This window comes from Ictidomys tridecemlineatus, unplaced genomic scaffold (genome assembly GCF_052094955.1).
Source record: "Ictidomys tridecemlineatus isolate mIctTri1 unplaced genomic scaffold, mIctTri1.hap1 Scaffold_85, whole genome shotgun sequence".
NCBI lineage: Eukaryota > Metazoa > Chordata > Mammalia > Rodentia > Sciuridae > Ictidomys > Ictidomys tridecemlineatus.
Window position 1 is genome coordinate 48,126 of NW_027526100.1, and position 23,004 is coordinate 71,129.

The 23,004-nt window shown below is 38.6% G+C and overlaps 1 pseudogene; it reads left to right on the forward strand.

The window, feature by feature from the left end:
- The window catches only part of LOC144364799 (transport and Golgi organization protein 1 homolog), a 150,034-nt pseudogene that overhangs the window by 33,660 nt on the left and 93,370 nt on the right, over positions 1-23,004 (forward strand).

Genomic DNA, 23,004 nt, shown 5'->3' on the forward strand with positions numbered 1-23,004 from the left:
GTACCTGGACTGCCTCATTATAGTCACCTCCTCCTAATCACATCTGGTAAAGGGTGAGTGATTAGATTGGGTAATCCAGGGTAACTCAGTATCGTCTCCCCACCTCCAGGCCCTCAACCTTAGTCAGGGCTGTGGAGTCCTTTTTGCCAAATAAGGTAACATTCACTGATTCTGAGGTCTGTGCATGAACTCTTTGAGGGTCACTCTTTATCCACCACTTTAACCTTTTACTTTTTTAAATATATATCTTTATTTTTACTTATTATTTTATGAGGATCGAACCCAGGACCTCATATGTGTGACGCAAGTGCTCTTTCCACTGAGCTACATCCCCATCCCATCAACCTTTTACTTTTGTCTATTTTATAGAGATAATTATAAATATATATATATAACATAAATATTTATAGTGTCTTGCCATCCTTGTTCAGTTTTAAACACCCTTTATGTAGCAGCATCTCCATTCTTAACCCTGCTTCTCTGTTGGCGCACAGTGTAGTCCTGTTTTCATTTTGTCCTTTAGCAGGAGCAGTCCACATCCCAGTTGTACTAGGTTGTGGGGAGGCCAAATAAGGTGCTGGAGACAGCATGGGAGACATGGTTTATCTGGGAAAGCTTCTAACAGATCAGTGACGGTTCCAGGAAGAGTTCCGTGGCAACAGACTGAACAGATAGCATCTGGGTCCCTGAAGGTGCTTCTCCAAGCAGTACCTCTCTTGCTCCTGGTGTTTTGCCTGGTGGCTCTGGCCAAACAAGTGATATGTATCCTTTCCACAGAGCTCTCAGTTCTCTGCCCAGCCCCATTAAGGGAGGAGGCTTACATGTTAGACTGAGGAAGCAGTGACATCAGCATTAGTTTGTGTGTATGACCAGCATACATGCAAGAAAGTAGCTTTTTACAGATAACACTAACTTGCCCTAGTGCCCAGTGTGCATAGAGAAAGCCAGTGTCCCTCAAGATGATATGTATCTGGACTTTCCAGCCTAGGCTTGATCTCATTGGTCCCTTAATTTTGCTAGGTTTTTGTAAACAGAAAGGGAGCATTCAGGATCATGATGTTTTACTGTCCCCCTTTTCTTTAAGGGACAATATAGCAGGAATGGCAGATTTAGATGAGTGCCATTAAGCAAGCATATGAACAGTCCATGTGTTGTTTGTCACATCACTTCCAGGAATACTTATTTCCAGAAAAGGACAGTGGCTTGAGACTGGGTATTATAGAACAAATCCCAAGCTGAGTTTCTCATTGATCAAGAAGATTATATAACAGTGACTGGCTATTTCAGGGCTTTGAATGGTAACCCAAGTCTGCCCAAAAAGAAATTTGGAAATCAACTAATGTTTGTATACATAGAACGTCCCAATAAAAGATAGAGCCAATAAAGTTTGACATTAAGGGAATGTAAGCCATGTTCTTCATTCAAAGCCTTAGAGCTTAGCCCACATATGTGCTGAAATGTCTGCTCTCTGGTTTTGCTCTATTTTTTATTTCTAGGAGTTCATTTATGCCCTTATCAACTGAAGGGAGTCAACTGGCTAGCCCAGGGATTCCACTGTCAAAATGGCTGCATCCTGGGAGATGAGATGGGCCTTGGTAAGACCTGCCAGGTATGTTACTTTGAAGAAGCACTGTTTACCTACACCAAAACACCTCCTCACAACTCATTACCATATATATATATATATATATATATATATATATATATATATATATATATATAATTTTTGGTACCCCAGATTGAACTCGGGTGCACTTAAAAACTTAATCATACATCCAGCCCTTTTTTGTATTTTATTTGAAGACAGTGTCTCACTTAGTTGCTTAGTGCCTCGCTAAATTGCTAAGGTTGGCTTTGAACTCATGATCCTCCTGCCTTAGCCTCTGGAGCCAATGGGATTATAGGTATGTGCCACCACACCTGGCTTAATACCATCTTTAAGTGCTGTTACATATGTGTGTGTGTGAGGGTGTATGTGTGTGTGTATGTATATATATACTAGAATGTGAAATGCTTAACTTTTAAGAGATCACAACCTTGGGATTGATTTTTCTAGTTGTAGGGGTAGTTATTAATTATGTCATTACCTTTATATGAGCATTGACATGTGTCTGTGAGAAAAGTTACTTGAGTTACAAGTGCAGTTAATGGGCCCAGGTTTAGGGCTTTTCTCTGTGTGAAGCATGTATACTTGCCCAAGGACCAAATTGACTGTGCTCCTTAGTAATACTATATGAAGTTAACTGTATTACTTCTAATATTACTCTCTCTTTCTCAGTGGGGGTGGGTTGGGGTCGGGCTGCTGTCCATTTTTCTACAGTGATAGAGAAATATGGAGGAAGTACCCTATGTTTTCCAAAATAAAACTTAGACTCTCTGACCTTAAAAGGGGAGAATGAGATGTGGCCCCCTCGGGCATTGATCTAGTGATTAATGGTGGAGTGTTGAAATTGATGCTTCTGCGAGAATAATAAGCAATACTGCCCTGGGTTGACACATGGCCTTTGATTAATGGAAAATTCAGTCACAACACCTCTTGGGTTAATCACATAAGGATTACTTATCTGAAGGATACAAAAGATATCTTGGTATAATCATGATATACGTCAGAGGCAGCTTGATCAGAAATCAGGAAGATAAAAACTTTTCAATCCCAGGAAAGTTTCACCAGTGGTCACTGGAGAGAATGAGCAAGGGTCTCATCATCCTTTTAGAAGTTCAACTGTCCCCTCCAATGCTCACTATATATATAAACTTTAAGCTGGAGCAGCGGTGCACATAGGCTAGTCTGATCATATGTTGAAGCCTCCTTTACTTAGGCCCGATGTATCTCATCAATCTTGGCATTATTCAGAAACAATGCAACCACTTATATAAGGTCCCCTGAGATTCATCACTTCTCTCTCTTGGGCAAACAAATCTGTTCCTGGTATATTCCTGAACGAGAAATATGAAACTAAAATCAGTTTCCTGGAGGTATCCTCCCTATAATCTCCTTTGTCTCAGTCATTGAAATTGTCCTACTGACTTCACAGAGAGCCAGCAAATTCCACTTGTCCTTTGCCTTTCCACCTCTACTTTAAATTCTCTAAAAAATATACCAACTCCAAGTCTGTTTTGGTAAAAGAATGTTTAGAAATTTTGCATCTATATTATGAAGGATATTGTTTTGTGATATTCCTTTTTTATACTAATTTTGTCTGGTTTTAGTATTTGGGTAAAGCTGGCCTCATAGAATATATTGAAAAGTGTTCCTCTTCAATTTTCAGCAAGAGTTTATGTAAAATTGTTCTCATTTCCATTTTAGATGTTTGATAAAATTCACTAGTGACTCTAAATTTATTTGGTAGACGCTTCTGATTTGTGGTAATAAAAGACAAACTTTCTCTAAATTGCTTCTTCAGGGAGCACTCAACAGAATGGTTTTAATCCAGTTAAGCCACTTATTAGAGGGATGCTCTGGGCACAATTTGGGCTGGGATAGTTAAATGAGAAAATCATTTCCTTTATAAGATTAATATGATTGTGTCAAAAAAAATGAACTGTCACTCTGTCATCACAGCACTCTAACCACAGCCATAAGCAGCAAGGTATGTTTTACATCATTGAAGTTACAGTGCACGCCTAGCCTATATGGTTTCTATTCATTAATGTAACATTGGCACTGTAGTTTTGCATTTTATTATATTCACAATCATTCAACTGGCATCGAGAATTTATAATTTGCTTAAACGTCCTATTGATGAGGAATCATGAGTTCCCCCTTTTTGGGGTTACTTAAATTAATTTTGATGTGAACACTTTTGAGCCTATAGTTTTCTCAGGATTTTGAATTTGATCCTTAGGGCATATTTTTTCCTCAGAAATAGCACAGTATTTGGGGATGCAAGCTCTTCACATGTTTTTGTTTGTTGAGAGCAACTTTAGAGACATAAGTGTACTCAAACATGTCCTGAAGTATGCACATTTGGCTTTGCAAAGTTTCATTTCATACTCCTACTTCTTGTGAGAATGATTTATTGTCTGTTTTCTGCATTTGAATATGTGTTGTAGATATATGCATGTACAACTATGGCATATAGATCTCGCTATACAGTATGATTATAATGCACCCATTATGAAAGACCAAAGGTTGTATCTGTTTTGTTCACATATAACTTGAGCTTAAAACTTGAGCCAGTAGAAGGCACCCTCTAAATGGTTATAGAAAGAGGGAGAAAGTTGGGGAAGAAGGAAAGCACTCTCATCAGAGCAGCCGAGCCAAGGGCCAAGGCTGTGATGTGCGGGTACTGTTTGCTGTCAGGTCTTAGCACTTCTGGCTTAATAGTTTCAAAGTACTCCTGCTGTTTTCCAACAGGTGTATTGGTTTCATTGATTTTTGTTCTTTCCTGATGTTTTTCCCTTTGGTTCAGTTACATAAATATTGAGCCTCATTGCTCGTTAACTCTTGAAGTAATTAAACACTATCAATTTCCTTAGCAAAGACACTGAGCTTACCTGATGTCGTTCTAAGAACGTACTAGTTTCCTAATATGTGGAAGATTGTATGGAATTTCTTTATAAAGCAAGTCATGTATAACAGTTTGTGTTCTCTGCCTATGGTTGTGGGAACTTTATGGTTGTGTCTCCTGGAAAGGTGATCTAAACTGCCTGCTTTGTTTCAGACGATTGCTCTCCTCATTTACTTGACGGGAAGGTTAAATGATGAAGGACCATTTCTGATTCTTAGTCCTCTGTCTGTTTTGGACAACTGGAAAGAAGAAATGGAAAGGTACAGAGTAGATGTAGCTGAACTTGTATTGTTTATGTTAAGATATTTTTCTAGATGATGGATAGAAGATCATAAAGCAAAATCTTGTCATATTCAATGATTTTATTCCAGAAAGGTTGAACTGAAACAGTGTAGGCAAGACACAAGATCTGATAGGGGAGGATCCAGTGGGTGTTACTGTTACCCTTCTACAATTTAAAGGCTAGTACTTATTCTCAGTAAATTTTGCTGATGTAAAGGAGAAACTGTCCTTCTCACAGTAACATAGGAAGTAACTAAAGTGAGAAACATCATTGCATTTTTAGTTAGCACAAGACCCTCTTAGACCTGATCCTTCTCCCTGCTTAACACAGACCTTATCCTGGGGTTTAACCATTATTCTAGGTACAGTTCTGTGACCAGCACCTAATGAATGGCGTCTGCACACTGCAGTCCGTCCATGACATGCACACACCATCTCATGGCTGTGGCATTTGGGTTCATCTGATTCTTTCCTTGGATTTAGATTTGCTCCAGGTCTTTCTTGTGTAACATATGCAGGGGACGAGGAGGAAAGAGCCCATCTTCAGCAAGACCTAAAACAGAAGTCATGTTTTCATGTGCTGCTGACTACTGATGAAGTATTCATTCGTTTCTCCTAACCTGGGACCTTAGAAGTTGTAGAACCCACTGAATTATATTGACTTTTTTTTTTTGAGAGCACACATTTTTCTAGGAGGACATCCACCTTCATCACATTGTCAAAGAGGGACTGTGACCAAACGAAGTGCAGGATCACTGTGCTTCAAGGTAGCTAGACATATTTCCCTCTCTACTGGTGGATTAAGTGGAAAGCTTCCCAGAAAGTGGCACTTTAGCCCTCTTTGTTGATGAACAAGAGGAGTCAGGTAGCAGGGCAGAGGGTTTCATGTACAGAGGCATCATGTCTGATAACCGGGGGATAGGAATGCAGTATGCCTAGTTTCAGTCTTGTTTTAAATCCTTATCTAAGTAAGTCCTTCCCCCAGCTCTTCTTGGCTACTTAATATCCAACTTGTCTTGTTTTGAAGTCTCTACTTAACCATAACTTCTATCTGTTTGTGTGATAGTGCTACTTAGAAATTGTGCTTAGTTTTTAACTTAGTAAACAAGTTAAAGGCTTAGATCCTGTGGTTTAAGAGAGTTAACAAGAAATAATCAGAATTTATCAATACCAGTCTTTATTTTTTTAATTCTAACTTTTTTTTATTTTGGTACCAAGGAATGAACCTAAGGGTACTTAACCACTGAGCCAATCCTCAGCCCTTTTTGTTTTTGAAGACAAAGTCTCAGTAAGTTGCTAAGGCTGGCTTTGAGCCTGCCACCTTCCTGCCTGAGTCTACAGAAGCTGCTGGGATTCAGGTGTGGGCCACCATGCCCAGCAATACCAGTCTTTTTAATGTGTCTTCCTTAATTTTTCAGATTTGCTTGAAAGATGCACCGTTTCTAAAATCGTGAGTATACTGTACCTTGTCAGAAACTGTGCTGAATGTGTGGAAGTCTTGTCTTTTCTTACATTTTTTTGATACTTGGCCTCTTTCCTGATATGTCTGGTCTGTCTTTGGGTCCTGTGGATGTATAGGCAGGCATGGTGGGAATTCTGTGATCTAACCTCTACTGATTAGCTCTGTGTTATTGGGATGGTTTCTTAATTTCCATCAACTTCAGTGTCCTCATCTGTAAACTGGGGGCAGTTACCTTTTTTACTTTGGATGACTGTTGTGACAACTGAGATTAAATCTACATGGTTGATGTTTAGCAGATTACTAGAGATTTTTATTACTAGCAGATTTTTATCATTTTTTGGTTTTATTTTGGTACTGGGGATTGAACCCAGGAGTACTCTACCACTGAGCAACATCTCCAGTCCTTTTTATTTATTAATTTTTTAAATTTTGAGACAGGGTCTTTCTGAGTTGCCAAGGAAGGCCTTGAATTTGTAATCCTCATGCGTCAGCTGCCAGAGTCTCCAGGATTACAGGTGGGCCACTGCATCCAGCCTGGAAACTGGATTCTTTACACTGTAACTTGCACAGACACGTTCTCAGGACTGCTGCTTGAGATTTCACTGTAGTATAGGAGCCTTTTCCTGGCAATTACCAAGCATCAGTCAGTGCTGTAGAACTGACTATTTGGAAAAGAAGCTTGAAGTATACTTGTAATTTGTCCATTTAACTATGTCTTGTTACTGGGGATTGAACTCAGGGGCATTTACCACTGAGCTGCATGCCCAGCCCTTTTCATTATTTATTTTGAGATAGTCTCACTAAGTCGTTGGGACGGGACTCAAATTTGCAGTCCTCCAGCTTCCCAAGTAGTTGTCATTGTAGGTGTGCCCCGTTGTACCCTGTGTGCATCTTTCATACTCAGAAGGTTTTGTTCTCAAAGGGCCTTATCAATATTTTAAATATTTTTTCCTCATCCAGATTGTTGTGAATGAGTTTCTGTTTTACTCTTACTTTGATGACTGGGCCCAAGATTTTATGATTCCCTCCGGTATTTTGTTTTACTTAATTTACATTTAAATGAGCATATGATGTGTTCCCTCTTTTTCTTTCTTTTTACTTTATTTCATTTTATGTCGTGTCACGTTATTTCATGTCATTTCATTTTATGGTTCTGGGCATTGAGCTGAGAGCCTCCCAACTGCTCTTCCACTCAGTCCTTCCCCCAGCTCTTCTTGGCTACTTAATATCCAACTTGTCTTGTTTTGAAGTCTCTCCATGGAAAGGGAGAGTTACTGGTAATAACCAGGAAAGTAAATTATAGAGCTGCCCCATGGTCTGTACAATAGAGGGATGAGGAGTACAAAGATATCCATGAAACATGGTACTATCTGGCAGGTCTCAGAAGGTAATAAGATTGGGACATAAATGTTCTTGGGTACTTTATGTAAATTGTCCCATTTTGGTTTCATGAAAATCCTAGTAGGCAGAGATTATTATTCATTTTACAAATGAGGAAATTAAGAGATTAAGAATCCAAGTAAGGCAGAGCAGACATTCAAACCCAGCACTTGGTGCTTTGGGCCTCTTTTTTTTAATGTTTATTTTTTTAGTTGTAGTTGGACACAATACCTTTATTTTATTTATTTAGTTTTATGTAGTGCTGAGGATCAAAACGAGGGCCTCGCACATGCTAGGCAAGTGCTCTACTGATGAGCCACAGCCCCAGGCCCTGGACCGTGTTTTTAAGAGAGTGTCTCTAAGTAGGTAGAAGCATTGAAATGTCTTATTCAGTAGAAACACATTTTTACATTTCAGTCTGTTCTGAATGCATTTCTGGGTGGATTTAAGAGCCTTAGTAATAAAGAGACATTTATAATATTGACTCATATCAAGAATCCCAACAACATAGTTGTTTCTTTTAGTATGTTTGTTAATGTTATATTTCTCCATTGCTATATTTTACATTCTGAAAATAGGCAATGTGATAAAATCTGCACTCAAGAGGTTTATGAAGGCCATTTAAAGTTGTATGTTATTGCCATGAAATATTGAAATCTTTTGGACAACAGACAGTAGACTTGTAAAATCTTGGATCGAGAAGATCAGGAGTTCCCTTGTTGGACTCTCCATTCTTGTGTTGGAATTCCCTCTACTTTCGTTTCCGGGAAACAATCTTTAATTTCCTTTGATGAGTGATTCAATCCACTTTCACTCATTGAACCAAAATCCACTTCACTTAGCCTTTTGCGTTAAATAAGCATTTTTAGATGTTTGTGTATATACATATCTGTGTCTAGTCCTTCCAAAAGAATAAGACCTAGTCTGTTTTGAGTGGAACTATACTATGAACGCTCACCACCTATGTCATAACTACTATCCAACCTCATGGGGACCCTGTCTCCTTATAATCCTAAATATATCCCCTGCTTATTCTGCCCAGTGCTCTCCTTGGACTTCCTGCCCTCTCTTTGGATCCCCAGTTCAGTCTTCTCCTACTCCACTCTCATTAGCTGAGTGTCTATCTCTGGCTCTCTTCCTCTCAATTTTCTCATTTTTTCTTCCTCTGAGGAGGAAGGCTTCCTTTTTGTTGTTGTTGTTTTTCTGCAAATATTTATTGAATCATGGTCCAGATGAGGCCATAGGGATAGAGAAAATTAAGACATTGACCTTGACTTTCAGGGGTGTGTAGTCTTGTAGCAGATGCAGACAAACAGAAACAAAGGCAAAAGGGTGGCATGTGCTCACCAGTAAGTAGAGTGCCAGTGTATTTATTAACCTGCCCACCGCCTATACTGTGAGCCTCTGTGATCAGATTTCCCACATTTAATTCCTTCCCTCCAAAATTCCTCTTACAGTGCTTGTGGGACACAAGAACTGTGTAAACATATTTATTAAATGGTTTAAATAAGAGGGAAAAATGGGAGATGCTTAAAAAAGAGTTGAGTAAAAGTGAGGAAGAAGTTGATATTATTAACAGCTAGTACTTATTGAGATTTACTGCTATAGTTTGGATCCTATATATCTCGCAAAGGCTCATATGTTAAAGTCTTGGTCCCCAGCATGAAACTGGTGAGAGTGTGTGGAACCTTTGAAAGGTGAGCCCTCATGGGATGTCTTCTGGTCATTCATTGAGGATGTGTCCTTGTAATGGGTAGCAGGGATCCAGCCTCTTCTTTGCTCTCTCTGTCTCAGCCTTGAGATAGCTGGCTTGCTCTGCCATGCCCTTCTGCCATGGTGTGCTTAACAGCAAGGGGTCCAGCTGATGGTGGACTGACCCTCCAAAATTGTGAGCCAGAGTAAAACTTTTTACTTTATAAACTCATTATCTCAGCTACTTGTCACAGTAGCAGAAAGCTGACCAACACATTCATTATGGGTTAATTATCTTTCTTTGTATTAGTTTTTTTATTTATGTATGACAGCGGAATGCATTGCAATACATATCACATATATAGAGCACGTTGTTTTCATATCTCTGGTTTTATACACAGTATATTCACACCATTCATGTCTTCATACATGTACTTAGGATAATAGTGTCCATCACATTCTATTATCACTTCTAAACCCATGCCCCCTCCCTTCCCCTCCCACCCCTCTGCCCTATCTAGAGTTTGTCTGTTCCTCCAATGTTCTCCCTCCCTACCCCACTAAGAATCAGCCTCCTTATATCAAAGAAAACATTCAGCATTTGGATTTTTGGGATTGGTTAACTTCACTTAGCATTATTCTCCAACTCCATCCATTTACCTGCAAATGCCATGATTTTATTCTCTTTTATTGCTGAGTAATATTTCATTGTGTATGTTTGCCACGGTTTTCAATCCATTCATCTACTGAAGGGCATCTAGGTTGGCTCCACAGTTTAGCTATTGTGAATTGTGCTGCTATAAACATTGATGTGGCTGTGTTCCTGTAGTATGCTGTTTTTAAGTCCTTTGAGTATAGACTGAGGCGTGGGATAGCTGGGTCAGATGGTAGTTCCATTCCCAGCTTTCCAAGGAATCTCCATACTGCTTTCCATATTGGCTATACCAATTGCAGTCCCACCAGCAGTGTATTTTCTCCCACATCCTCGCCAACACTTATTGTTGTTTGTGTCCATAATAGCTGCCATTCTGATTGGAGTGAGATGAAATCTTAAGAGTACTTTTGATTTTTATGTCTCTAATTGCTAGCATTGATGAACATTTTTTTTCCATATATTTGTTGACTGATTGTATATCATCTTCTGAGAAGTGTCTGTTCAGGTCCTTGGCCCATTTATTGATTGGGTGGGTTGGTTGGTTGGTTGGTTATTTATTTATTTATCTATCTATCTATCTATTTATTTATTTATTTTAGTGTTTAGCTTTTTGAGTTCTTTATATACCCTAAAGATGAGTGCTCTGTCTGATATATGAGGGGTAAAGATTTGCTCCCAAGATGTACACTCTCACAAATTGTTTCTTTTGCCTAGAAGAAACTTTTTAGTTTGAATCTGTCCCATTTATTGATTCTTGATTTTAATTCTGGCACCAAAGGAGTCTTATTAAGGAAGTTGGGGGATAATCCCACATGATGGAGATCAGGGCCTACTTTTTCCTTCTATTAGATGCAGGGTCTCTGGTTTTATTCCCAGGTCCTTGATCCATTTTGACTCGAGTTTTGTGCATGGTGAGAGATAGGGGTTTAATTTCATTTTGCACGTGGATTTTCAGTTTTACCAGCACCATTTGTTGAAGAGTTTATCTTTTCTCCAGTGTGTGTTTTTGGTACCTTTGTCTAATATAAGATAATTGCAATTTTGTGGGTTAGTCTCTGTGCCCTCTATTCTGTACCATTGGTCTACCAGTCTGTTTTGGTGCCAATACCATGCTGTTTTTGTTACTATTGCTCTGTAGTATGGTTTAAGGTCTGGTATAGTGATGCCCCCTTCTTCACTCTTCCTGCTAAGGATTGCTTTAGCTATTCTGGGTCTCTTATCTTAGCAGATGAATTTCATGATTGCTTTTTCAGTTTTTATGAGGAATGCCATTGGGATTTTGATTGGAATTGCATTAAATCTGTAAACTGCTTTTGGTGGTATGGTCATTTTGATAAAACATTAATTCTGCCTAACCTAGAGCGAGGTAGATCTTTCCATCTTCTAAGGCCTTCTTTGATTTCTTTCTTTAGGGTTCTATAATTTTCTTTATACAGATCTTTTACCTCTTTCCTTAAGTGGATTCCCAAGTTTTTTGTGTGTGTTCTGGGGTTTTTGTTTTGGTTTTGGTTTTGTTTTTGTTTTATTTTTATTGTTGTTGTTTTGAGGTTATTGTGAACGAGATAGTTTTTCTCATTTCTTTCCAGAGGCTTTGACACTGATATACAGAAATGCTTTTGACTTATGATGTTGATTTTATATCCTGCTACATTCATTTATTTACTAGTTCTAGAAGTTATCTGGTGGAACTTTTAGGGTCTTCTAGGTGTAGAATCGTATCATCATCAAATAATGCCAATTTGAGTTCTTTTCCTATATGTATCCCTTTGATTTCTTTCGTCTAATTGTTGTGGCCAGTGTTTCATGTACTGTGTTAAGTAGAAGTGGTAAAAGAGGGCATCCCTGTCTTGTTCCAGTTTTTAGAGGGAATGCCTTCAATTTTTCTTCATTTAGAATGATGTTGGCCTGGGGCTTAGCGTAGAGAGCCTTTATGATGTTGAGATATGTTCCTGTTATCTTTAGTTTTTCTAGTGTTTTGAACATGAAGGAGTGCTGTATTTTGTCATATGCTTTTTCTGCATCTATTGAGATGATTACATGATTCTTATCTTTAATTCTATTGATGTGATGACTTACATTTATTGATTTCTGTTGAACCAACCTTGCATCCCTGGGATGAATCCCACTTGATCATGGTGCACAATCTTTTTGATGTTTTTCTATTCCATTTGCCAGAACTTTATGAGAATTTTTGTATCTTGTTCATTAGAGATACTGGTCTGAAGTTTTCTTTTTTTGATGTCTTTGCCTGGTTTTGGAATCAGGGTGATATTGGCCTCATAAAATGAGTTTGGAAGTGCTCCCTCTTTTTCTATTTCCTGAAATTAATTAAGAGTATTGGTATTAGTTCTTCTTTAAAGGTCTTGTAGAACTCGGCTGTTTATCCATCCAGTCCTTGGCTTTTCTTGGTTGGTAGACTTCTGATAGTATCTTCTATTCCGTCATTTGAATTTTTTTTAAGAGAGAAAGAAAGAAAGAGAATTTTAATATTTATTTTTTAGTTCTCGACGGACACAACATCTTTGTATGTGGTGCTGAGGATCGAACCCAGGCCGCATGCAAGCCAGGCGAGCACGCTACCACTTGAGCTACATCCCCAGCCCATCGTCATTTGAAATTGATCTGTTTAAATTGTGTATTTCATCCTGATTGAATTTAGGCAAATCATATGACTCTAGAAATTTGTCAATGCCTTTGAGGTTTTCTATTTTATTGGAGTACAAGTTTTCAACATCATTTCTGATTATCTTCCTGTTTGTCTGTAGTGTCTGTCGTGGTATTGGAAGGAAGGCTTCCTTTTTATAGGCCAGCCTTTACACAGACGTTTGTTTTAATTTTTCAGGTATTGTCCTTCCTTACCCACTTTTTTGTTTGACACACTTAGTTTTACAAGTGCAAAAATAATGCAGTGGGATTCCATAATGTTTACCAATAAAATTAAAAACTTAAAAGTCTTATAACGCCCACTTTATTATCTTTTGCATGATTTTCACATTTTTAAAAGGATATTCAATATTTATACCTTTTTCATTATTGTATTTTGCAGCTACCATTTATCATTTTATCACCTATTATTAGATAGTTTATTTTCATTTTTTGTTATTTTAAGTTAATGCATCTATAATATCATCCAATCTTTTTCCATATTTTGGATTTTTTAAACAGCTTTCCACCAGTAGCATCTGTTAAAAATATGATTCTAGTACTGAAACTTCTTGAGAAATTGCTCTCGTGACATACCATACTATAAACTTGCTGTGGCAGCAGCCCCCAGTGACCTCCACGTTAACAAGTCCAGTGGCTGCATCATCCTGGACATCTCCGTGATCCTGTTCACCACTCTCCCATTTTAAAGTCCTACTCCTTTAGCTGCTGTGACATCACTGTCTCCTGATTTTTCTTATGGGTTTGAATCTCTGCTCTGCTCTTATGATCTTTACCTAGTTACCTAGCCTTTCAGAGTTTTAGTGTCCTTGTTGGCACGATTATGGTTACTTGTCTTATTCCTTGGATTAAATTGCACACAAAGCCACAAGCACAATGTCTGTTACAGAGTACAATATGATAAATGTATCCTTCCATTTCTGTCTCTGGCTCCTTACTTTCTGCATAGAGCTCTCTCATATGAGGGGAAAACAAAGCACATGGTAACCTTTCCAGATAGGAAGGTCATGATGCCAGGTATGCTTCTATCAGAGTGGGCTGTTAGTTTTTCTAACAAGTCATAATTGTATAGTAAGATGTGATTGTGAAATATATTTGAGCTACATGAAGCTGAAAGTTTGGATTTTCTCTCACAGTTTCTCCTAGAGTGTTCTTGTTGTGGATGAAGCCCACAGATTGAAAAGCCAAAGCTCTCTGCTGCATAAGACACTCTCAGAGGTAAACTCAAAGGATAGTCATAGTTTTTACACACCCCCCTTCCTTTTTTAATATACTTTATTTTTTAGAGCAAGTTAGGATTACAACAAAATTGAATAAAAGGTAGAGAGTTCCCATATATCCCCTGCCCCTTTACAAGCCTAGCTTCCCCCATCTCAGCCTCTCCCTGAAGAGAGATGTTAAAACTAATGAAACTACATTGGCACCGCAGTGTCACCAGAGTCCATAATGCTGGATTCACTCGCTGTTGCATGTCCTGTGAGTTTGAACAAACAGGTGATGGCATGTTTCCACCCTATAGTATCATGCAGAGCAGTTTCCTGGCTCAGAAATCCTATACCCATCTGTTCACCGTTCTTTCTCCCCTCTAACTCCCCTTTAAAACCACTTAGTTTAGTCTATACAGAGCCAACTAAATTGAAACTTTATTATTATTATTCTAATTTGTAATATATGATAGCAGAATGCATTACAATTCACATTACCCATATAGAGCACAATTGTTTATATCTCTGGTTGTACACAAGTAGAGTCACACCATTCGTGTCTTCATACATGTACTTCGGATAATGATGTCCATCTCATAAATTAAAACTTCTGTATTAAGACTTCTGCAGAGCTAAATAAACCTATTTTGGAGGGCAGTGACAAAAGTAGTATTTAATATGGCTAATTACTATTCCTTTCTCTTTTATATAGAAGATAACATTTACTAAAATCTAGTTATCAAATGAGTCAGACCCTACCCCAATAAAATGCATTGTATTTTTGGAGATGTTTCAACTCTCTTTTGAGTGATTTTAATTTTTCTCTCTCTTTTTTTTTTTTTTTTTTTTTTTTTTACAAATAAAGATCTTATACTCCTGTCTGCAGTTGTAGATGCATTGGATATACCTTATGCCTCCCCCAATTTACCTATTTAGAAACTTACCTTTCACGTGGAGTCATGAAGAGACCAATTTCTTACAGCATATTGCCTTCAGTCTCTCGTCTGTTGTATTTTTAGTATGATACACTTGATTGCATTCCCTTCTCTTGATCTCTTGTATCATTCAGCAAAGTAGATGAGAAAGATCATTGTGGCCTGGACCTGCCCTTGTTTCTGAGAAGCCAATGAAATGTGAAGTACCTTGTTGACTTGAAAATTTGCTCATTCATGAGACCACACTTGTTAATTTCTGAGATAATCAAAATTTGGTCCTCATCCTATAATAAATCACTTAAATTTAGAGGTCATTTAGAAGAAGATCTTAGACCTGGATTATGTATTTTAATATTTATTGGCCTAAAAGTTGCAGTGTTTAGAGTTTTTACTGAAGATATCATCATTTTTATTAGTTTCAAATATTGTTATTTCCTGCCTGGTAGGGCATCCTCTATCTCTGCTGTCCTCTTTGCCTTTTTTTAGGGACCCTTGATTACATGTCCTTCCCAAGAGTTTGTACTCTATATTTAAAATAATACACATGCATAGGATGTGACTTTTCCACATTACTTAATTCTGCTGGTGTAAGTTCTTGTTAATGTCAGCTCAGAGGTTGACCTTGCTTGGCCTGATATCTGTTGTTACTGTTTTTCTTCCTTCATTAGTCTCTTATCCTCCGTGTTCCTGTCTGTTTCTCAATGTTTTTCCTTTTTCTCTTGGAAATGCTGGGGTTTGACCCAGGGCTTCATGCATGCTAGGCAAGCGTTCTGCTGGTGACCCACATTCCCAGCCCTGTTTCTCAAAAATTTACAAAATCCCTTTTTATATTGGACTGTCCATGGCTTACTATCCAGAAACATCTAGAAATCTTGATATCTTGACTCTGATATATTGCAAAGTTTATGAACAGACATTGTGTCAGTGTAAATCTTGCTGTTTGCTTGTAGCAGAGAGGCCTGATGCTATAAATAACTTTGGCTTCTTAAACTCTTTGAATGAATGTGTTTACTCAGATACTCCCATTAATTCCCCCATGTAGGTCATAACATAGTTTGACTCCTCACATAGATTGCATTTACTAACCCTAGTGAATACTCATGTAATACTCAAGAGTTTACAACTCGATGTCACTTACATGCTTACAAGAGTGTCTTCTTACAGATTATTATCCCCTCCTTATGGTCGAAACTGGAGAGGTATTATTTCTCAATTAAATAGAGTGTACAACTTGAACCTGAGCCTTCTGATTTCATTTGCCTTGGTTCATTGTGTTATATCATGTCCCTCTGTGTTCAAATAAATGTTGTGATGGGTCACTTTGTTTTGCTTACCAGTGGTAGAGATTTTTAATTGTGTTAATGTACATATTCTAGTTCTCGGTGGTCTTCAGTCTCCTGTTGACTGGAACTCCTATCCAGAACAGCCTCCAAGAGCTCTACTCTCTCCTCAGTTTTGTGGAACCTGACCTGTTTTCCAAGGAACAGATGGAGGATTTTGTTGAACGTTACTGGGATATTGAAAAAGAGTCCAAATCAGGTTAATTCCCATTTAGCAAATTATCCCCAAGAGATCTTGACACAGAAACTTCCCTAATGCATAAGAGTTGTAGATTGAAAAGGAAGAGAATCAATGACTGGAGAATGCCTTCCAGGGAGAAAAACCACCACAGATATAAGGCATATGATGGTCCCTCATGTGGTATCCACTTGTTTGCTATCCATGGCTCTTACTTGTTTGTTACATGATTCTGCAGTGGGGCTTATTGGTTCACTTTTGGAAAAAGTAGAAAGTACCCACTGATATGTGTGCTTTTTTAAAAACCAACTTCTAATTTTTTTTCATTTTTTTTCTCTTTGTGGTATGGAGATTGAACCCAGGGGTGCTCTACCACAGGCATACATTCCCAGTCCTTCTGTAAAAAAATGGAGACAGGGTCTTGCTCAGTTTCATAGGCTGGCCTTCAGCTTACCATCCTCAAGCCTCAAGTTCATGTTACCATGCTGCTTCAACTTGTAATTTATAAAAATTATAGACTTTGTTAACTTTCCATTCCACTTGCCAGTGGAGAAAAGTAAGTGCATGCTATAGATCCAGACTACTGTTAAGAATTCTACAACACTGCTGTTTTCTTTTAACCAGAAGTTCGAGATGATTGGGATGTGGAAGGGAAAAGGGAAGCCTTCATTCGTATAACCGTAGCTTTTTCTTATACCTTTGCCACTCTGCCTTGTGGAACATTCCCATAATATCTGAATACCCTAGGATGATTGTCCAAAACAGATGGCAGGGGGCCTCCCAATGATTATGTGTGTGCTGGTTAAATATGAGTTGCAGAGGGTTCTTAGAGCAAAAATTCCCAAACCACAGGGTAAAGATGACCAGCAAACCTGCTCTGATTGATTACTCCCATGTTTAGAGTTGTCAGATATGGGACATCTAATTACAAATGACAAGGGACACACTGGTACTGAAGAGCTATGAATTGTTTATCTGAATTTCACATTTAACAGGTTGCTTGTATTTTTGTTTTCTGTTTCTGGTTTTCCTACATGATGTATACTTCCAACTTAGTGTAGCTTTTGAAGTCTAAGATGCCTGTAAAAGAACAAGGGATTAGAAGTTTTTAAAAATCCACTTTTAATGCTCGCCATTTTCACATTCACTTGTGTGTCCATGGATAAGTGGTCTGATTTCTCTGAGCCTCACTTAACTGTCATAAACATGGAGACAGTATTGCTCACCCTGCATTTCTACGCTGTATGCTGATCAGTGAGATGGAATGAAGAATACCCTGGAAAACAGTGTCTTGAAAATGAGATTATTCCTAAGAAGAATCCAGTTCTTTGAGTGTTGTAGTTTGGGTATTAAAAGCCAGTAACAAGTCCAGAATGAATAGGAAGAAACCAGGAAAGGGAGAAATGATTGGTCCTCTAATTATGGTGGTTCAGCTTATAATTTTTTGACTTTACCACTTTACAAAAGCAGCAACATTCAATAGAAACTGTACTTTGAATTTCAAATTTTTATTGGTGTACCTATTTGTACCTATGTTTGAGGTACATATTTATACCTGTTGATGTTTTGCATAGTGATCACTTAGGTCATTAGCATATCATATAGCAAAACCTTTATCATTTCTTTATGGTGAATATATTCAAAATTCTAGATTCTAACTGGTTTAAGATATAAAATGCATTATTGTTAGTTATATTAGAATGTTCAATATAATCATCAGGGAAATGCAAATCAGGAACATAATGGGAAACCTCCCCCCCCCTTAGAATGGTTATTACAGACACCAAACACTGGCAAGGCTGTGGTGGAAGTGGAACTCTGAGACACCCGGGTGGGAATGGAGATGGTATGGCCATCGTAAAAACCAGGATGGCGTTTCCTCAGAAAACTAAATAGAACTGCTGTACAATTCAGCAATCCCATACTGGGCATATAGTCGAAGAAGGGGATCGACATGTCAAGAGATGTCTGTGCTCCTGTGTTCATTGCAGCACTCTTAACAGTACCCAGAGTGTGGAGCTCACCTAGACGTCCATTAGCAGATAAAAAGGAAATGTGGTGTAGATACAGGATGGGATGCTCTTCAGCCATAAGAAGGCATGAGTTTCAGTCTTTTCCCAGACTTGGGATAGGTTGTAAGGTACTGTCCTGTGAGGCGGGGTGGCAGCAGCGAGGCACCACTCCCCAATGACTCAGAGACCCTGAGGGTAAGTAACTGATACCACACAGTGCTCTGTGTTGTCAGTTGTTTAGTCACAGGCATTCAGCACATTACATGAAGTATTCACAGTTTTTCATAGAAGAGGCTTGGGTTAGATTATTTTGCTGAGTGGACTAATGTAAGTGCTGAGCACATTTGAGGTAGGGTGGGCTGAGCTGTGGTGTTTGGTATGTTAGGTCCGTTCAAGGCACTTTTTACATCTAAGATATTTTCAGTTTGTGATGGGTTTATAGGAATGTAATCCCTTTGTAAGTCCAGGAGCATCTGTAACTGAAAACTTACTGTACAGACTTAGAACACAGAATTAGCATGAAAATGAGGAAAGTGAGTTGCTCCATGTTCTCTAGTAGTTCGGCGCCTCTGCTGTATTTTTGTACCACACTCTTTTATGTTGTTTCCTTCCACAGCAAGTGAACTTCACAACCTCTTGCAGCCGTTTCTGCTGAGGAGAGTGAAAGCAGTGGTAGCTAAAGAACTTCCCAAAAAGACAGAAGTAGTGATATACCATGGCATGTCAGCATTGCAGAAAAAATACTACAAGGCTATTTTGATGAAAGACCTAGGTATTCAGAGGACACTTGGTCCATTAAGAAACTAAATGGGGATGTGATTTTTGTGCAGGGAAATATTTATGATTACACTCACTTTGTGTAGCAAGAATATAAGGTAGAATTTTGTATTCTGAATGATATGCCAATCACCTGATGTGGAACAATAGCAGTGTTAAGTGTAGCTCAGACTTGGTTGTTGCATGATGGAATTTCTCTTTTTCCTCTTGCATCGTTTTTCTTATGCCTGCAATATAGCAAACACTTTTAAGTGTCTACTCATGATTTTTATCCTCTATTTGCTTTTTTTTCTCCCATCTTAAAACCACAATAGCAGTTAAAGAAGAAATTTTAGAAGTTTACAATTGTTTTAACAAAGCACTGCTAAGTTCACCTTGTAGACTTCCTTCTCAAAACAAAGTGAGGAGTAAGAAAATCCCATATGGATATGATTTTAATTCTCAGTGCAATTGATTGCCATTTGGGAGGGTAGTATAAACTTGAGGGAAATACTATGAAATGAGAAAGGTTATGTTTGTGTTTTGTTTGTGTTTTGATTTGTTAGTCCCTTTTCCTCTCTATCTTCAAAATTTCAGATGCATTTGAAAATGAGATGGCAAGGAAAGTTAAACTTCAGAATATCTTATCCCAGCTTCGAAAGTGCGTGGATCACCCGTATTTGTTTGATGGTGAGCCAGTGTCCTGTTTCCCCCCATTATTTTTCATTAGTAGTTCTGTAACCAAAATCATAGCCAGAGTCTTCAACAGAACTGCTGCATTTATGTGTCTACTCTGCTTCTTCTCATTTTCTGTATATTAATGATATCTCGTGTTATTCATACTGAAGATTTCTTCACATGTCCCGTAATATTCCTTAAGCTGCTTTCCTTTTTCTCTCTTAATGCAGGATCCATTGCATTTGCCTGGACTCTACTTTTCTGCAATCTAGAAATGTTTCTAAGATTTTTTGGAGGGCAGGGAGCTTTTCTTTCTTTCATGATAGTGACAGTTGTGGAGAGGAAAACTGGCAGCTTTACAGAATGGGTCATAATGGCGATTCATCTGACCCTTCTTTAGGATTGGATTTCCTTTCGTCTTGAGCCCTCTTGGTCACTACGCCCAGTTCTCTGTGTTCTCTGTGATGCCCAGGCATTGTCAGTTCACGTTTCGTTAACCTCTCAGATCCCTTGACACAGCAGATGGCTTCCTCCTTGGGATGCTCTTCACTCAGCTTCTGGGGTAGCAGTTTTTCCTGCCTTTCTTCCTGTCTGCATGCTCCTGCTCTGTGTCCTTTGCTCTCTCCTTTCATCCTAGTTACTTCTGTACATGTCCCTCTAAGCACTGCTCTTGTTGCCACAAATTTATGTGTAGTGTTTCATTTTCATTCCCATTGGGGTTTTTGGATGCACTCTGATGGCTGGCCCTGGAATTCCTTAGTGTAGAAAGATTGCAAAAGGTCTGCTGTACTTGTTTTAAGGAGTCTGCCAAGTACCATTAGGAGCTGTTTAAAAGTTTAACAGAACTTTAATCAAGTGCACATTAGAACTATTTTTTTAAGGGAGAAAGGCCATTAGGAACATAGATTTTGAAGGACATCTTCCAGAATATTCTGACTGCCGCCTGTACCTTGAGAATCACTTTTATACACACCTAAGCCTATTTCTTGATTTCTTATCTAGAGTGAGAGCCTTAGAATTTCCTTTGTGGATCTTCTTGATCTCTGGCATCTTCCTTTCCCTCAGTTTCCTAAAGAGTGAGTTTGTTTCTTAGATAAATATTTATTAGACTTTTTGGATGTGCCAGGCTCTGCAGTTGATATTAAGCAAATAATTAGAAAATGCCTCAAATAGGTGAGACTGAAGGACCTACTGCATTAGAAAGAGCTTGGGCTCTCTCTGTTGCCTACCTATTGGGTTTTCTACTTAAGAATTTTGCCCTGACTCAGGGCACACAATTAGGATTGGGCTCTCTGCTTTCCAGGTGTGGAGCCAGAGCCTTTTGAAGTTGGAGACCACCTGATTGAGGCTAGTGGGAAACTTCACCTGCTGGATAAGCTGCTGGCATTCCTGAATTCCAGGTAGGAATAGGTTGACATGTACTGCTCTTGGGGAGTGACTGGTTCAAACCTGAGTAATGAAGAACTTACTGATTCTTGAGACTGATTCAAGTTCCCTTTTTTAGAAGCCTGGAATTCAGGGCCTACTTTCTCTGCAACTGTACACCCACCCCATTCTATCTCATCCAACCCCACTCCTCCACCTTGATCCTTTCTTTCCTGAATTCCTGCAGCATTTAGGATCCCAGTCCAGGACTTGGCAAGCCCTACCTTACTCTGCTACCTTGTTGATCAATGTGTGTTCACCTCATCTGTCCAGCTATGTTGGTTGCATCCACAAGGATGAGTCAACATTGAGCATTTCTTTTAAAATTGCCTGCTGGTTCCTTGAATTGAACTGACACATAATAAAGGTTGAGTAAACATTGGTTCTTGTTAATCTTTGGGATTTGATTTAAACTCAAGGCGTAGTTGGGGAATACTCTTTCCCTGAAATGCAAGTTGGGTATCAGAAGATGACATTTGGTTAGTGTTCAGCAGCCTGGTATCCAGCATGTACATCTTCATCACCACAGGAAAGGGGGAGTCTAGGAAAAGACAAGAGACTCAAGAATTTCAGAATTGTGCCTTTAGGATGATTGCCCCAGGTGTGGCCTGAACTAACTTAAAACTTCAGATTTGTCAAAATTGCCCAGTCTTTTGCAAATTAAATAATTGCATGTCCTGGGGCTGGAGTTGTGGCTCAGTGGTCGAGTGCTTGCCTAGATAGCACATGTGAGGCCCTGGGTCCAATCCTCAGCACCACACAAAGATAAATAAATAGCTCAGTGACTAAGCACTCGCCTCACATGCGTGAGGCAGGAGATTCGATCTTCAGCACCATGTACAAAAATATAAATAAATAAAACAAAGTTATTGTGTCCATCTACAACTAAAGAAATTAAAAGAATAAAATAGATAAAGGTATTGTGTTCAACTATGACTAAAACGTAAATATGAAAAATTGTTAATAATCATAATTACATGTCTTACTGTATTTTATGGCCTTTGACGTATCTACCATAAGTGTGTGTGTTAGAGATGGAGAAGAACCTATAGATACCTTCCATCCAAGTTTTTCATGACCTAGAAAGGTCACGCCCAATGTCATTATAGGTAGTAAGTGGCAGAGAGAGATAAGAATCCAGGTACTCACCTTCAAACTCAGTGCTTTTTCCAACAATATGGGGCTGGAGTCTGGCCGATGTTCTCCCTAACTCTTGGTCTTACTCTCCTGGCAACATTAAGGTAAGTTCGTTTTCTTAGAAAAAAAATTTTTTTGACAGCATTGTCCTTGTTTGTTCAGGTAAATTTAAAACAATGTCTGATGATAAGGGCTGTCACCCTGATTTTGTTTCTTCTACATTATTTTGAATTATCCTTTCCTTTATTCACACTCTATATGTAAGTTTCTTGTGTACCATGGGGGATTGCTTCTCTAACATGATGCTTTTCAACTTTTCTAGATGGTAATGACTTGTACCGCCAAGTGGGAATAGCAGTAGATAGCCTTCCATAGCTCTTCAGGATCTTGGGGAGTGGGTGCACACACATTTGTACCTTGCCTTTACTCTTCACATGTATATTTATTTTACTATTGAAATGAAACTTCTGTCTTCATTGAGTGAAGTGATATTCCGGAAAGAGGATCCTTGGTTACGACAGGGCTTCCACACTCCCTGGTGAATTGACAGGTGCCCTGGGACTGCTCTGAGGGATGCAGCTACATGTGGAGGCACTTTGTCTTCTTGTATAAAGTATTCAGAGTTTCTGAGAAAGTACAGGACATTGATATTTCTACTTTAGCATTTCCCTTATGTGTAAAGTTATCCCCTT